Source organism: Hyperolius riggenbachi, chromosome 12 (genome assembly GCF_040937935.1).
Source record: "Hyperolius riggenbachi isolate aHypRig1 chromosome 12, aHypRig1.pri, whole genome shotgun sequence".
Classification (NCBI taxonomy): Eukaryota; Metazoa; Chordata; class Amphibia; order Anura; family Hyperoliidae; genus Hyperolius; species Hyperolius riggenbachi.
Window position 1 is genome coordinate 234,390,068 of NC_090657.1, and position 17,152 is coordinate 234,407,219.

At 45.5% G+C, this 17,152-nt stretch overlaps 1 protein-coding gene across 2 annotated transcripts in view; it reads left to right on the forward strand.

The window, feature by feature from the left end:
- Positions 1 to 17,152, forward strand: part of ABCA5 (ATP binding cassette subfamily A member 5) — a 230,244-nt gene that overhangs the window by 21,259 nt on the left and 191,833 nt on the right. Inside the window, exon 1 of one of the 2 annotated variants that reach the window (XM_068263316.1) lies at positions 14,932 to 15,016. The exons of the other annotated variant lie outside the window; for it this stretch is intronic. The gene's annotated coding sequence lies outside the window, so the exon portion shown is untranslated. Of the gene's footprint in view, positions 1 to 14,931; positions 15,017 to 17,152 lie in introns of those variants that run through there. 2 annotated transcript variants of the gene reach the window in all.

Here is a 17,152-nt window from a genome sequence, read left to right on the forward strand (position 1 = left end):
GGTGCTCCCGTTTGGAATCTCGTCGGCTCAAAGAATTTTCACGAAAGTGATAGCAGAGATGTTACCGTATTTTTCGGACTATAAGACGCTCCTGACCATAAGACGCATCTAGGGTTGAGGACAAAAACCAGGGGAAAAATCTATACTAAACCTGGAGCATCCATGGTGAAGGGACATCTTGTGGATTATGCCCCCTTTGTACCTCATTCCCCCTTGTACCTCTTGTGTACCTCATTTCCTCCTCTATGCACCTTTTTGTTTTCCACATGTGTCTTCAGTTTATCCCCCTGTGTCCTCCTCTTCATGGGCACAGTACAGGGAGTCCCCAACATTGGGGCGGGCTGGAGGTTTGTATTGGGCGGCAGGTGTTCAAGTCAGGAACTCCCTGCATTTGGACTATAAGACACACTGACTTTTTTCCCACTTTTGGGGGGAGAAAAAGTGAGTCTTATAGTCCAAAAAATACAGTATGTCTTTCCTTCACCTCTGCAGTGTAAGGGTTCTGCCTTTTTTTTTTTTTCCTGTAGCAAAGCTAGTTTCAGAGATTCAGTGGATGAGGTCTATTCCTCGTGTGTCTCAGAAAAATGGTCTTGGTGCTGGGCCTGATTGTCCTCTGCTTTCCCGGCGGTAGAGTGGGCCCAGGCTCACTCTCGAGAGCTTCAGGCCTGGTTCCTATCCGTCTGGAACAGGAGCCACCATTCTTTAGACAGACAGGGAACTCTTCCAATCCAGATATATCAATACATAGAATGGTGGTGTCATCCCTTCAGGCTGAATCAGGGACGCCGTTGGTCTCAGGAAGTTCCTTTGAAACGTTACACGGATGTCAGTGCTTTAGGATGGGGAGTTCACTGCCTAGGTCACCAGGCTCGGAGCCAGTGGGGTCAGGAAATGTCCCTAAAATCCTCATTTCAGATTGCTCATGGCAATTTATCTTGGATTGCAGACTACTCGATCATTGCCAGGTCAGAGGTCCTTGTGTTTTCGGACATTTTTGTCTCAATTTGCTATGTTGGGAAACTGGGAGGAACCAGAGTTCAGGAACTCCTAGAACGGACATTGAAAATCATGACTTGGTCAGAGGAGAATCTGGAATCCATATCGGCTGTTCACAGCCAGGGGGTTCACAACAGGTTAGCGGACTCCCGGAGCAGAAATCTGATTTCAGAATCAGAATGTGAACTCAATCGGGAAGTCTTCCAGGAAATAACGTCCAGATGGGGTATACCCATTATTGAAGTGGAAGATTTCTGTACCCTAGATCCTGTCTATTCAAGAGCCGGTTGGATGCTCTATCCATCCTATGGCCAAAGGACTGCTTTATGTTTCCCCCACCCCCCCGTTCAAGTTGATCGCAAGAATTCTAAAAAAGATTCAAACAGAAGGGGTGGAGGTGATTATCATAGCCGCATGGTGGCCAAGGAGGGCTTGGTACCCACTGCTTCAATCCCTAGCGGTCAGGGCGCCATGGCACCTACAGATCAGATCGGACTTGTTGGTACAGGGTCATCAGGAACATCTGAATCCTCAGTTCCTAATGTTGACCGTCTGGATCCTGAAGAGCAGATGTTGAAGAGTCAGGATTTTTCTGACTCAGTAATTAGGACCTTGCTGGCCTGTAGGAAACGTGCCACTAGAAGGAAGAACAAGGTTTGATATACTTTTTTCTACTTGGAAACAGATGGATGTTTCCCGTTCAAATAGTATTTGTTCGGTTCTACAGTTTCTTAAACGGGGTGTACAGTTGGGGTTGACAGTTAGCACTTTAAGAGCTCAAGTGTCAGCACACTATCTGTGTTTCTATGCAAACGTTTGTTCGCGAATATTCATGAAAAAATGTCCTAAAGTCGGTTGAACGGCCTCAACTCTTGGTCCAAAAGTTAGCTCTTCCCTGGGATGTATCGTTTGTCTTGGACTTCCTCATGTCAGATAAGTTTGAACCATAATGCTGGGGATACACGGTACGTTTGTGTACCGTGTATCGACCAGCTGATCATATTCAGCTGGCCCGATCAAGCCGCTTGACCCGCGTTTTTTTATTGAAATACATGTGTGTATGAACAGGAAGTGATGCCGTGGAAGTGTTCAGTTTGTTACAATGACCGTTGCATTTTATTGATGCCGTGGATCATTGACACAGGGACTTAGATCAATATATGGGATGTACGTTCCCATTCATTGATCACCCCTCTAACGATCAGTGATGAGCGCGCACGGTAGCTAGCGGCGGCGGGAGGCGTATATCTACACCCCCTGGGATAGGAACGGTCTTCCCGCGGGGCGTAGATATACGGATGTGGATAGTAGTTAAAATGACACAGAAGCGAAACAAAACTTGTATAATGAATCGTATGTGTAATACGGATAATTAATAGAACATAGAATGGAAAGAAAATAGCCTCATATATTTTTATTTTATTTTCAGGTATATAGCTTTTTGTATTTATAACATTGCATCATTCTATCATATTTGCAATTACAAATCACACTCTGTATTTTAAACTATGAAACAGAGCAGAGCTAATGACCTTTTGAACTCCCCTATAGTACAAAACTTATATGAAGCTCTGACGCTGTGTCTCATTTTGTTTCTTTGATGTATAAGTGCTTTAGAAAACAGGACTGACTTCCACCTGGGTTGGGTCGGAGAGCTCAGAGAAGCTCTTTTGCATAGATAGCACGTGAAGTTTCTTGACTCTTCCTGTACTGGAAACAATATGAGACTCCTTTCTTTGCTACAAATGTTCTATTTCTTAGCTGTACTTCACATACAATCCATTCTCTCATTAGTTTATTTTCCCTTCAGATTCCCTTTAATGAACCCACAATGAATCATATTGGCGAGCTCCTTGTGCTACTTTCAGAGGAATTCCATCAGGGATAGGAATGTTTCCTGGATTTCAAAGAAGGATCTGCTAATTTATCATTTTCCTGACTCTATTGTGTCTTCCAGCAGCCCCAATGTGTCATTCAGCAGAAGCATCGTCCATAGTCAGCGCTTGCTGGAAAGCAGTCAGGCAAATTCTGATTTTGCAGCCTAAGATGGAAAGGGGGTATACAGAAGGTTCAGGCTTGTGGCTACAGAAAGGGGGCATACGGAAGGTTCAGGCTTGTGGCTACAGAAGGAGGGCATACAGAAGGTGCAGGGGTGTGGCTACAGAAAGGGGGCATACGGAAGGTTCAGGCTTGTGGCTACAGAAGGAGGGCATACAGAAGGTTCAGGGGTGTGGCTACAGAAAGGGGGCATACGGAAGGTTCAGGCTTGTGGCTACAGAAGGAGGGCATACAGAAGGTGCAGGGGTGTGGCTACAGAAAGGGGGCATACGGAAGGTTCAGGCTTGTGGCTACAGAAGGAGGGCATACAGAAGGTGCAGGGGTGTGGCTACAGAAAGGGAGCGTATGGCCGGTGCAGAGGTGTGGCTACAGTAAGGGGGAATATGGCTGGTGCAGGGGTGTGGCTACAGAAAGGGGGTATACAGAAGGTTCAGGCTTGTGGCTACAGAAAGGGGGTATACGGAAGGTTCAGGCTTGTGGCTACAGAAGGAGGGCATACAGAAGGTGCAGGGGTGTGGCTACAGAAAGGGAGCGTATGGCCAGTGCAGAGGTGTGGCTACAGTAAGGGGGAATATGGCCGGTGAAGGGGTGTGGCTACAGAAAGGGGGCATACAGAAGGTTCAGGCTTGTGGCTACAGAAAAGGAGCGTATGGCCAGTGCAGAGGTGTGGCTACAGTAAGGGGGAATATGGCCGGTGAAGGGGTGTGGCTACAGAAAGGGAGCGTATGGCCAGTGCAGAGGTGTGGCTACAGTAAGGGGGAATATGGCCGGTGAAGGGGTGTGGCTACAGAAAGGGAGCATATGGCCGGTGCAGGGGTGTGGCTACAGTAAGGGGGAATATGGCTGGTGCAGGGGTGTGGCTACAGAAAGGGAGCATATGGCCGGTGCAGGGGTGTGGCTACAGTAAGGGGGAATATGGCTGGTGCAGGGGTGTGGCTACAGGAAGGGGGCATACGGCTGGTCTTAGAAATCTGAATGCTCAACTGTTACACTTTTTTTTTTTGTGCCAGATGGAGGTTCTGGAGCTGAAAGTCAGTTTTAGTTTTTAATTTGATGACCCACCTGAATCGGCTCAGCTGAAGCAGCTAACAGCAGGCTGCGTGTGCAGCACTAGATACTGCTCAGTTTTGGGTCAGTCTGCTGTTGAGGCTACAAGGGGGCGGGACTCACACCTGTAGTATTCCCCCTTTTTCTAGGTAAGATCTCAATCTGCTGCTATAAGAGTCCATTCTGCAGGTAATGGCTGGAGGCCCCTGACCAGGTACTTGTAAAAGTGAATTATTTCACCTCAGTGAGTGGCTTCTCCATGAACTATAACAATGTAGTGCTGCATGGGACTAGAGGAAAGCATCTGTGCCTTGTGCCAGCCGTAATTCCCTCCTCACCTCCTGGAGATAAACAGTAAACATTCACCGTGATATATCCCGGCAACCGTGCCGCAAGCTGGCGACCAGGCAATCCGCTCGCTGCTAATACAGTGACCTCATCCCCGGAGGTGTAATTACTGCACTCTGAGGTCATTCCAGTGCACAGGAGGGCTTCTGGGTATTCCTGCAGCCAGGAGGAGGTGCTACTTTGTTCCGATGCCATATTTATTGTGGCTGATGAAATTTCAGATAACTGGGGGGGGGGGGTTAACTGTAAAAAAAAAAAAAAAAAACAGTCCAACCCGACCTGGACTTCTCTGAGCCTCTGTTATTGACTAAAGTCGAAGGTGGTAGGTTGTGATGATCAAGTAGATGCAAATAACTTTGAGTCGATGCAAATTTATGCAAATTTTTATGCAGCCTGAAAATGAACCAATCAAATCCTGCTGAGGTAAAATTTGATTGGTTTATGTTCAAGCTGCATACATTTGCATCAACTCGACGTTATTTGCAGCTACTTGACCATCACCAGTGGTAAATGCTTGGCCAATCAAAATTGGACGTGTGTACCAGGCGTTATTGCATGGTCTTCAGCAGGAGTTCTGATCTGCCTCTAACGTCTTTCTGGATACAGGTTCACATACATACGTTGTATCCTCACGGGAATCCCTACAGATTTGATCAATCTGATTCCTTTAAATGTTCGATGGACTATATTTCGATACTTTGTTTTCTACCAAAAATAGATTGAAAGTATTGAATGGGCCGAACAGACAAATCAAGTCGATTGGGGGCGGGACAAGAGCAGCAGTAGAATGACCGCCCATAGCGTTGTCCTGCAACTAACGATACAATGCTTAAGTTTTTTTTTTGTTTTTTTTGTTTTGTTTTTTTCTATAGCTTTACCTGCATGAAATCTATTAAAAACTGATGTGCTGCTTTTGGTAGGAATTGATTTCTGAATTGATTCCTTTTAGGGCCGGTGCACACCAAAAAAACGCTAGCGTAGTCTCAAACTATTAGCGCTTTTTGAAGTGATTTTCCTAGGCGATTCTAGGCATGTGTAGAGCGATTTTCAAGCATGCCTAGCGATGTTTGGAACGTTTTGGTGTAGTGTTTGTTATATTTTGTTACAGTAGAGCTGGAACTGAACAGCTTCTGTAACAAAACCACTTGGAAAATGGCTCTGATCTCGCGCTTTTTCAGAGCGATTTTGCACTTTGCTATACTTATCATTTGAGGCCTCAGAAATCAGCAGAAATGCTGCAGGACCTGCATTTGCATTTGGGAAAAAGCACATCACTCTGGTGTGCTCTGCCCCATACAAATACATTGGCCAAAGCTATGGCGTTTTTTAAAGTGCTCAGAAGCGCTCTTGGTGTGCACCAGCCCTTAGAAAGGAAAGGTTTTTTTTGGAACATTGGTGTATATAGGTAGATTTCATTTAATCATTCATTATTCATTTCATTTATTCATTTATAGATTTCATCTATAGCCAACTTTATTCCAAAAATTGACTTTAAAAAAAATCTATGTGTAAGGCCAGCGGTACTCCCAGTTCAGCGCTACGTATTTTTAGGGTTAGTATCAAACATTATTGAGTAAAAGAATTCAAGCTGTCAGCCACATCACACTGATCATAACGGACTGTCCGGTTCAGAGCTGCTGCCAGTCAGTCTGTGCAGCTGCACAAAACAAGCAACAATTGTTGTTGCTCCATGCAGCTGGTTACTCGTACAGGAAGAGGAAAATACCTGATAGCCTGCACTGAAAAACAAAGTTCACAAGAACGCATTCCAAGTTACAATAGTAACAAAACTTGACCATTTCTGAAATACTTAGCTGACCATAAATTGCTTTGAATTTTCAATATAATTAAGTAACATAAGAAAGTACAGAACTGATCTGTGTATGCTGTAAGCATTTAGAGAGCGAATAATTTCGCGTAGGCAGGGAACGCACTTGTTAAGCGACTTCTTGGCCACTTTTTGTTTTCCCATCGTGCTGTTATCCTGTTTTCAGGTATGTTTTTTTGCACGAGATTTTTTTCGCTTGCAATATTTTTTTTTACAGGACTGTGGAGTCTCGGTGTCGGAGCAATTGTGGGTGCCCGGAGTCGGGAAAAAATGCTCCGACTCCTAATGAATTTAAAATCTAATTAAAATGGAACATTTTATCATATGTTCTATTTCTCAGATAAAAGTCCCCATAAATAAATTATAATATATATATATATATATATATATATATATATATATATATATATATAATATATATATATATATATATATATATCTCTATCAATCAAAATTAGTTAGGGCTGGTTCAGACGGGCGTTTTTGTGGCGTTTAACGCAGCGTTTCAGACGCAGCGTTTTTTGGGATCTACTGCCATCCCATGCAAGTGAATGGGAGCGTTTAGAGCTGGCTTTTGCAGGCTTTCATGAAAGCCTGGCAGTAGATCCCAGCGTTGCGTCTAGTCTCAAAAGCAACATGCTGCTTTCAGAGGCAGTAAACGCGAGGAAACAATAGCAGAGACCAGAACTGCTAGCCTTGAACGCTTTTCAAAAGCCTTCAAAAGCTAGCTTTTAAACGCTGGCATTTAAACGCTGGCGTTTGAACGCAATGCCAAGCAAAAGCTCAGCAGACGCCTTTGTGAACCAGCCCTTACTTGTGCTGCTTCAATAAAGCAGTCCCCGTATTTTTAAAGTCAGATATACACATCTGATTGTGACTGTATATATGATGTATACACAGGAATCTCTTATATATACTAAATAACATCTATGCTGTAAGTATAAAGCCTGATGTGTAGCTGTGTCACTAATAGAGATGGAAATAATTCTGCGTGGATTCTGATTTATGCAAATGTACGCACTCTCTTTGCTCATGAAATCAAATAATTTGATATGTTGTTAAAATTTGGTTTGGTGACTACGAATTAAATGGTACCTGAGACGGATGAAAAGAAAAGTGTTATACATACCTGTGGCTTCCTCCAGCCCCCTTCAGGCTAATCAGTCCCTCGCTGTCCTCCTCCGCCACCCGGATCTTCTGCTATGAATCCTGGTAATTCAGCCAGTCAGCGCAGTCCGGCCGCATGCCGCTTCCACAGCCAGGAACATTCTGCACCTGCACAATAGTGCTGCACAGGTGTAGTATGCTCCCGGCGGCGGAGTGTGTGCATGCAAACTAAGCAAGACTGGCTCAAGTACCTGGACTCATAGCAGAAGATCCAGGGGGCGGAGGAGGACAGCGAGGGACTGATTAGCCTGAAGGGGGCTGGAGGAAGCCCCAGGTATGTATAAAACTTTAATTTCATCTGTCTCAGGTTTACTTTGTTACACAGTAGTACTATACTCTACATATGCACTCCCCCCAGAGCTGCAGGGAATCCACTGAGAATGTTGTGCACATTGAACACAGAGGTGTTGTCTATCACCCATAAACATGGTTCAGATTGTGCATGAAGAATGTGTAATAGAGGAAGAATCTCCTTATTCCCCTGCAGAGTACCTGCACATCACTCTTACATGTTCCCACACTTACATTGCCTAGGGCCTGATAGATGTTCTTTGTTCCGGTCTGTACCTTTTTCAAGTACTCTTACCAAGGACTAGTTTTAGTCTATGACTAAAGGGAATAAATATGGCAGTCTACATATCCTTCTCACTTCAGTTGTCTTGAAAAATTCCTAAGCGTTGGCAGTTAAGAGACGAATTTCATGTTACATACTTTCAATCAACAAGATTGTAATATGCAAATGAGAGGAGTCGGAGTCGAGGAGGCGGTGGAATCCTAAACTGAAGAGTCTGAGTCACTGGATCTTTGTACCGACTCCACAGCCCTGTTTTTTACACTAACCACCACTACTAATGACTGATTTCTGGACCAACAATCTCTGTGTCCTGTCTGATTTGTTTGAGGGATTATCATTCACATGAGACTGCATACGAATAGTGTTAGATCACGTGTACACATACGCACGCCTCCCTTCTCCACACACGTCTTCAGTGAAGATCTCCGGTCTGTGCTGCGATCAGCTGTGTTGTTGCAGTATGTACAGCATCATTGCTGTGTGTGTGTGTGTGTGTGTGTGTGTGTGTGTGTGTGTGTGTGTGTGGTGGGGGGGGGACGGACTGGCTGGAGGGCATTTGTAGAGAGATTGCAGACATGTCTCCTGATCAAGTCAATAATGGCCAGATTTGGCGGCTGTTATCTGTAGATACCACAAGAAAAGACCTCCCTTACCCATTAAGTAGTCACAGAGCGTACTGTATATTCTGAGAGGCTCAATCAATAAATCATTACAAGGTTACTAATGAGGGGACTGCGGGAGTCTAAATGTGTAACTAGATCAGTGCCGGTAATATGTATCTGTAAATGTAATGTGCCGACCACTAGTGATGTCAGTGCCCGCCCCATTACCATGGTCTCGCATGTGATTTGAGTACGGTTGTGGACATGCAGCCTTAATGCAAAATTAGGAAAATGCTGGGGTTTCATGCGCGTGTTGAATACAAGTTTTTGCGTTCCTTTTTTTGTTTTATCTCCGTGGCAACTTGACATGTCTGTGACTACACAGGAAACAGGAAGAAGCATGTGAGATGGGAAAACTGAGGGCATTGACTTTCCTTAGGCCAGTTCCAGACTTGCGTTAAACGGTCCATTAACGGGACGGATCCAGTATTAACCTATGGAACTGTTCACATCCGTCCGTTCAAACAGACCCGTTCCGCGCGATCCGCTGAATGGACCACAAGTTTGCTGTTGCACCAATTTTTCCAGTTCGGTGAGCCCAGCGGACTGGAAATGGAACCTGAAGCGCTGCATTGGGGGCAATGAGAGAACGGAATGTTTCTTAACACTAGTGAGGAAAGGGAGCGTTCAGGGGAATAATCCAGTTTGGGGGTCTGTAGGGTGGGTGGGGGGATAGGATGTGGGACGCTGCACCTGGGTGGGTGAGGGAGGGTTAACTTACCCAGGCTGCTGTCTTTTTCCACCTTCAGTTGGGCCCCACATCGCGTCATGTGACACCCTTCCTCCTTCCGGGTTGAAAGAGAAAGCGCTGTAGTGACGTGACTTGGACCGCAACGTGGGGCGTAATTAAAGGCGGAACAAGACAGAAGCCTGGGTAAGTTAATACTCCCTCACCCGCCCAGATGCTGCAGCAATCAGAGTGGCAAACAGTGAAAACGGATCCGATCGACCGGTGATCAGATCCATTTTCACGGATCTGTTTGCCAGTGTGAACTAAGCCTTATGGATCCGGTGAAGCAAAAACCTGATCAGTTTTGGCTTAAATTACCAATGGGAGCCGGGCCTTAATGGCGATTAACGTGCAGGGCAGTGTGTGGTGCACAAATCTGTAGCATGCAGTCCATATTTTATTTTTTTTCGCATGGAAAAACGCATTCACTTGAAACTGCTCCATTGAACTGCATTGGTTTTGAGTTAATGCGAACATTCACATTGTGTTTTCGCACTCAGTGAAAATGGACTCTTAAAGGGAGTATGAAGGGATTTTTTTTTTTATGAAAACAAACTCATACTTTAGTAAAGGGAAGGCTCTGGGTCCTATAGAGCCTCCCCTTGTTCCAGTGCTGGCTCCCCTGTTAGCAGGCTACGACCGATCGGAGACTGCTCTCTTCCATGTTGACTGGGCTCCGGAGGTCTTCGGAAGTACTCTGGCTTCCGAAGACAGGCTGCTCTGTACTGCGCCCTCTCTCACGCACTCGTGTGCCCTCTCTCACGCACTCGTGTGCCCTCTCTCACGCACTCGTGTGCCCTCTCTCACGCACTCGTGTGCGCAGTACAGAGCCGTCTGTGTTCCGGAGGACCCGGGCTCCTGAAGACTTCCGAAGTCTCTCGCGGCGGGGTATTTGAACGGGGGAGCCAGCGGGTGAACGCGGAGACTATGAGGAGAACGGGAAGATGCTATAGGACCGAAAACCTCCCCTTAAGTATATGTTTTTTGTTTTTAATATTGCTTCAGATTTCCTTTAAAGTGGACCCGCGATAAACTTTTACTCATTGCATAATTGTGTTCCTTTCATATAGCTTATAGAGAATTCCTCAAGCCAAATACTTTTTTGTTTTAATACTCCTAATTCCCTATAAACTAAACAAGCCTCGCCCACAGCTTCTCCAGTGCCTTGGCATTTTCAGACAGTAGCAAGGGCTTATGGGAGCTCAGTCTGGGCAGGAGGAGGTGGAGGTGTTACTAGCCAGAGATTTCAGAGGAGGAGGGGGAATTAGGTTTTCACAGGCTGAGGGCTGGAGATGCAGATCAGCTTGCCTGTGTGTAATGTTTACAAACAACATGGCTGCTGTCATTGTATCACAGGAAGAAATAATTATATTCTGTTGAAGCTGTTTGAAGCTAGATTTGCTGTGTAAACTATCTAAACTTCAGATAAGATATATAGACAAGTTACTTAGTTTTTCATCTCGGATCCGCTTTAAGGAAAGTGTGATCAAGTGACTCAATACAATAAGTATAATTATTAGTTATTCTCATTAGATTCACATAAATTGAGTTGAAAGAAAATTTGACTCTAACAAAAATCTATAGAAAATGAAGGCCTTCTCGATTGACGTGTGATCCTTTTGTCATGAATCCGTTAAGGCCGCTCATCATGTGACTGGGCAGGCGTGGGCGGCAGCGGCACACAATGCATGGCGGTGTAGTTTGGGCTGTGTTGGGTAACATAAAGCTCACAGCGGCAGGGCTGTGTAATATCAGAAATTAGCCGAGATGTGGTCTGATATTGAGTGGCTCAAGCTGTCCAGCAGAATTCTGCGAAGGCTTTCACACTGAACTGTTGCCATGGATCCCAGCAGGTTCGCTAGAAAACTACTGGCACCTGCAGATGGAAATGGAAGGCTAACATTTAGGAACGTTCATTTTACCAAATGGTAACCATGGCAACTGAGCTCTGCTGGGAGCACAGATATTGCAGACGGTGATTAAATCTAGTTGTTGTTTCCGACTAAAGCAAAACTTGAAAGTGCTGTGAAATATCTGGAGGCAGCAGAATATTCTGTGTCCCAAATCCTGCTGGCCGGAGCGTATAGTGTTCATTTATACAAGTTTATGGGAGTAACGCCACGAATAGTAACCCGGATATAACAGAACTTCTGTTACAGTAAACCTGCTTGGTGTAAAGACCGCGAGCTGCATGTAAAGGTGAGACCTATGCTTCCTGTGTAAGCTGCTGCCTGATTACTGAGGGAATTGCCTGTCCTCTGTGACTTGCTTGTGCATGGCTGCAATGCTACAGTATTATCCAGGCTGGACAGAGGAGCACGCTATCAGTGCTGTATCTGCAGTAACTGGTGAGACCTATGCTTCCTGTGTAAGCTGCTGGCTGATTACTGAAGGAATTGCCTGTCCTCTGTGACTAGCTTGTGCATGGCTGCTACACTACAGTATTATCCAGGCTGCACAGAAATGTGGACAGAGGAGCACGCTATCAGTGCTGTATCTGCAGTAACTGGTGAGACCTATGCTTCCTGTGTAAGCTGCTGCCTGATTACTGAGGGAATTGTCTGTCCTCTGACTTGCTTGTGCATGGCTGCAACACTACAGTATTATCCAGGCTGCACAGAAAGGTGAACAGAGGAACACGCTATCAGTGCTGTATCTGCAGTAACTGGTGAGACCTATGCTTCGTGTGTAACCTGCTGCCTGATTACTGAGGGAATTGCCTGTTCTCTGACTTGCTTGTGCATGGCTGCAACACTACAGTATTATCCAGGCTGCACAGAAATGTGAACAGAGGAACACGCTATCAGTGCTGTATCTGCAGTAACTGGTGAGACCTATGCTTCGTGTGTAACCTGCTGCCTGATTACTGAGGGGATTGCCTGTTCTCTGACTTGCTTGTGCATGGCTGCAATGCTACAGTATTATCCAGGCTGCACAGAAATTTGGGGAGAGAGCACACTATCAGTGCTGTATCTGCAGTAACTGGTGAGACCTATGCTTCCTGTGTAAGCTGCTGGCTGATTACTGAGGGAATTGCCTGTTCTCTGACTTGCTTATGCATGGCTGCAACACTACAGTATTATCCAGGCTGCACAGAAATGTGGACAGAGGAACACGCTATCAGTGCTGTATCTGCAGTAACTGGTGAGACCTATGCTTCCTGTCTAAGCTGCTGCCTGATTACTGAGGGAATTGCCTGTTCTCTGACTTGCTTGTGCATGGCTGCAACACTACAGTATTATCCAGGCTGCACAGAAATGTGGACAGAGGAACACGCTATCAGTGCTGTATCTGCAGTAACTGGTGAGACCTATGCTTCCTGTCTAAGCTGCTGCCTGATTACTGAGGGAATTGCCTGTTCTCTGACTTGCTTGTGCATGGCTGCAGCTCTACAGTATTATCTAGGCTGCACAGAAATGTGGACAGAGGAGCACACTATCAGTGCTGTATCTGCAGTAACTGGTGAGACCTATGCTTCGTGTGTAACCTGCTGCGTGATTATTGAGGGGATTGCCTGTTCTCTGACTTGCTTGTGCATGGCTGCAGCTCTACAGTATTATCCAGGCTGCACAGACAGGTGAACAGAGGAACACGCTATCAGTGCGGTATCTGCAGTAACTGGTGAGACCTATGCTTCCTGTGCCAGTTGGATTATTCCATGCAAATCCCTGTATAAAGAGCACTGTACATTTTGAGCTAGGCAGCTTAGACACTGTCTGTGCTCGCTTGCTGAAGCATTGAAAAGAAAAATCACTCCCAATTACTGACTGAATTAGGATACAGTACTAGAATACGCTAATGTACTTGAGTATGGCAATTTCTGATATAGTAAACTTCTGATATTGTAAGCCACTTTGGCCCGGTTCACATCTGCATTTTTTCCGGAGCTGGACGTACAGATCCGGCCATCAGGATCAGGTAAAAACTGTCCGTTTTTCTATTTGTTTTAGTTTCTGTTCCGCTGAACGAAACGGTCCCGAAAATTGGGTCCTGCTGCATTATTATTTTTTTTGTCCATTCAGCGTGCTTCTGGGTAGTGTACAGACCAGTCACATGATGCACTGATCGCGTGCTTCTGGGCACTACAGACCAGTCAGTCACATGATACAGCAATCGCCTGCTTCTGGGTAGTGTACAGACCAGTCACATGATACACTGATGGCGTGCTTCTGGGTAGTGTACAGACCAGTCACATGATACACCGATGGCGTGCTTCTGGGTAGTGTACAGACTAGTCACATGATACAGCGATCGCGTGCCCTGGGTACTACAGACCAGTCACATGATACAGCGATCGCGTGCTTCTGGGTAGTGTACAGATCAGTCACATGATACACCAATGGCGTGCTTCTGGGTAGTGTACAGACCAGTCACATGATACAGCGATCGTGTGCTTCTGGGTAGTGTACAGAGCAGTCACATGATACAGCAATCGCCTGCTTCTGGGTAGTGTACAGACCAGTCACATGATACACTGATCGCGTGCTTCTGGGTAGTGTACAGACCAGTCACATGATACAGCAATCGCCTGCTTCTGGGTAGTGTACAGACCAGTCACATGATACACTGATCGCGTGCTTCTGGGTACTACAGACCAGTCACATGATACAGCGATCATGTGCTTCTGGGTAGTGTACAGATCAGTCACATGATACAGCGATCACGTGCTTCTGGGTAGTGTACAGATCAGTCACATGATACAGCGACCACGTGCTTCTGGGTAGTGTACAGATCAGTCACATGGTACACCAATGGCGTGCTTCTGGGTAGTGTACAGATCCGTCACATGATACACTGATCGCGTGCTTCTGGGTAGTGTACAGATCAGTCACATGATACACCGATCGCGTGCTTCTGGGTAGTGTACAGATCAGTCACATGATACAGCGATCGCGTGCTTCTGGGTAGTGTACAGATCCGTCACATGATACACCGATCGCGTGCTTCTGGGTAGTGTACAGATCAGTCACATGATACGATTGCGTGCTTCTGGGTAGTGTACAGACCAGTCACATGATACAGCGATCACGTGCTTCTGGGTAGTGTACAGATCCGTCACATACACCGATCGCATGGTTCTGGGTAGTGTACAGATCAGTCACATGATACACTGATCGCGTGCTTCTGGGTAGTGCACAGATCAGTCACATGATACACTGATCGCGTGCTTCTGGGTAGAGTTCTTCCAGTAGCGCAGATTGTGTTTTCGGTAGTCGATGTATTTGCGGTACTTTCCTGTTAGCTTTGATGTCGTTCCTACAGACTCTCTCGCACGCCCGCATGACTCCTGCGACTATCAGGAATGTATGCCTCTCATTTAGAGATACAGCGACTGGTAACAGGAAACGCTGGCAGTGAATCTGGCAGGCTGTGCTGTTTACTCCGATGGCAATATGTAGGGACGGCGCTGTGTGTGTAAACACCGCGATCCGAGAGACAGCGAGCGACAGATGGTGCTGGAACCGCTCAGGGCCGATGAGATGAGAGATCCGCAGCGCCTGTTTGTCACTCGCTAAACTGTCACCAGCCGCAGAGATACGCAGTTAGAACAGGATTTTTAGATTACATTCACAAACGTCTTTAAAGGACCACCGTCGCAAATGGTTGTAAGTATGTCAAATCCATGTGTACACGTGCGTATGAGCTGTCCGTTCATCCCAGAGTAAAATGCACTGCAAATTACTTCTTTCCTGTGTTGCCGTCACTTTCGTGGACAGCACTGGCTGGATTTTTGCAGGGACCTCAAATAACAGTCATACTTTGTGCTCAGTTATGTACACTAACAAGGCACTCCACTGCTAGTGCACGTGCCACACACAACCAATCTGTATAAAAGGCATGTTACAGCTGTGCGTGTACAAACAGCAGTGTGGATTCTGTACAAAAATCATCCGACTCCTCAGTTTATAAAGCCACCGACTCCGACTCCAGGTACCCAAAATGATTCCGACTCCTTAGTCTAATACTTACCAGGGTTGTGGATTTGGTACAAAAATCATCCCACTCCATCTCCCGACTCCTTAGTTTATGAAACCTCCAACTCCAGGTACCCAAAATTGCTCCGACTCCAACTCAGACTCCACAGCCCTGGTAGCCATGCAGATCACGCCCATACGTTCAGCTGCATAGTGTGTAGCAATCATATCTAGCAGAATTCACTTCAAACCGGCAGGCAATCTGATTGGATTGTTCATCGGCTGGAAGTGACTATAGGCCTGTGTTTACCAACCCTTAAAGAGAACCTGTACTGAGTAAAAATATTTAAAATAAACACATGAGGTAACATCAAATGAACATTATATAGTTACCTTGTCATCAGTTCCTCCCAGAAGCTCACAATTTTCTTCTGACAATAATCCCTTCCAGTTCTGACAACATTTTGTCAGAACTGAAATATTTCAGTTGCTGTCAGTTATATATCGGTTGCTGTCAGTTATAGCTGAGAGGAAAACTGATGTACCAGGTAATGTCCATGTTTTCCTATGGCTCAAGTGGGCGATGTTACAGTTTAACTGTGTGCTGACCAGAAAGCTGTTATGGGTAATGGCCATTTTCAAAATGGAGGACAGAAAATTCCCTTGATCACAGTGAACAAACAGGACGCGGGACAGGAGAAAGACACTGAGGAGTAGACTACATGGAAGGTAAGTATGACTTGTGTATGCTTATTTTGACTTTTAATTTTCAGTTCAGGTTTTCTTTAAAGCAAACCTGAACTGAAAATGAAAAGTCAAAATAAACATACACACGTCATACTTGCCTTCCATGCAGTCTGCTCATCAATCTCTTTCTCTTCTCCTGCGTCTTTTTTTTGCCCGCTGTGCGTGATGGAATTCTCAGTCCTCCATTACCCCATAACAGCTTCCTGGTCAGCACAATGTTGAACTGTAATATCACCCACTTGAGCCATAGGGAAACATGGACATTACCTGGCACATCAGTTGTCCTTTCAGTTATAACTGAAAGCAACCGATATATAACTGACAGGAACTGGTATATTTAGATTTTGACAAATCTTGTCAGAACTGGAAGGAATCGTTGTTAGAATGAAATGGGGAGCAGCTGAGACGAACGGACGGCAAGGTAAGTACTGTACATACTCGAGTATAAGCCTAATTTTTTGGGCCCAAAAGTGGGGGTCTCTGTTTATACTCGAGTCACTACTCTTTGAGTAACCCCCACAGTGCCCCCACTATATGCACAGTGGTGCATGATCTGGGGAAGACCACACATTTGACATTCCCATGGGAGGTCCCAGCTATCCTCATCTGGGGTTGTAGCCTTGGAAGGCATACAGGGACAGTGTCTACTGGTGAGGGGTGAGAATCTTGGCATTCCTATATCAAGTTTTACATACAGGACTATGTGGCTCTGCATTCCTTGCTTTATCTTTATGCTGGCTTACACTTTGCACCAGGAGTTCTATGCATGTATATCTCCATTGTAGGCCTATGTTGTGGCTTATTATTGCAATCTGCTGAATCTATGCTGCTTTTCTTTATGTGGCCGGCCATGGCTGTGAGTAGTGGTGTGGCTTTTGCCACCCCCAGATTATACTCGGGTCAAAAAAAATTTTTTCCTGTGTGTTTTTTTTTTTTTTTTTTTTAGGTAAAAGTTGGGGGGTCGGCTTATATGCGGGTCTCCTTATACTCAAGTATATATATGGTATATAATATTCATTTGCAGGTATATCATGTGTTTATTTTAAATAATTTTACTTGGTTCAAGTCCCATTTAAGGTG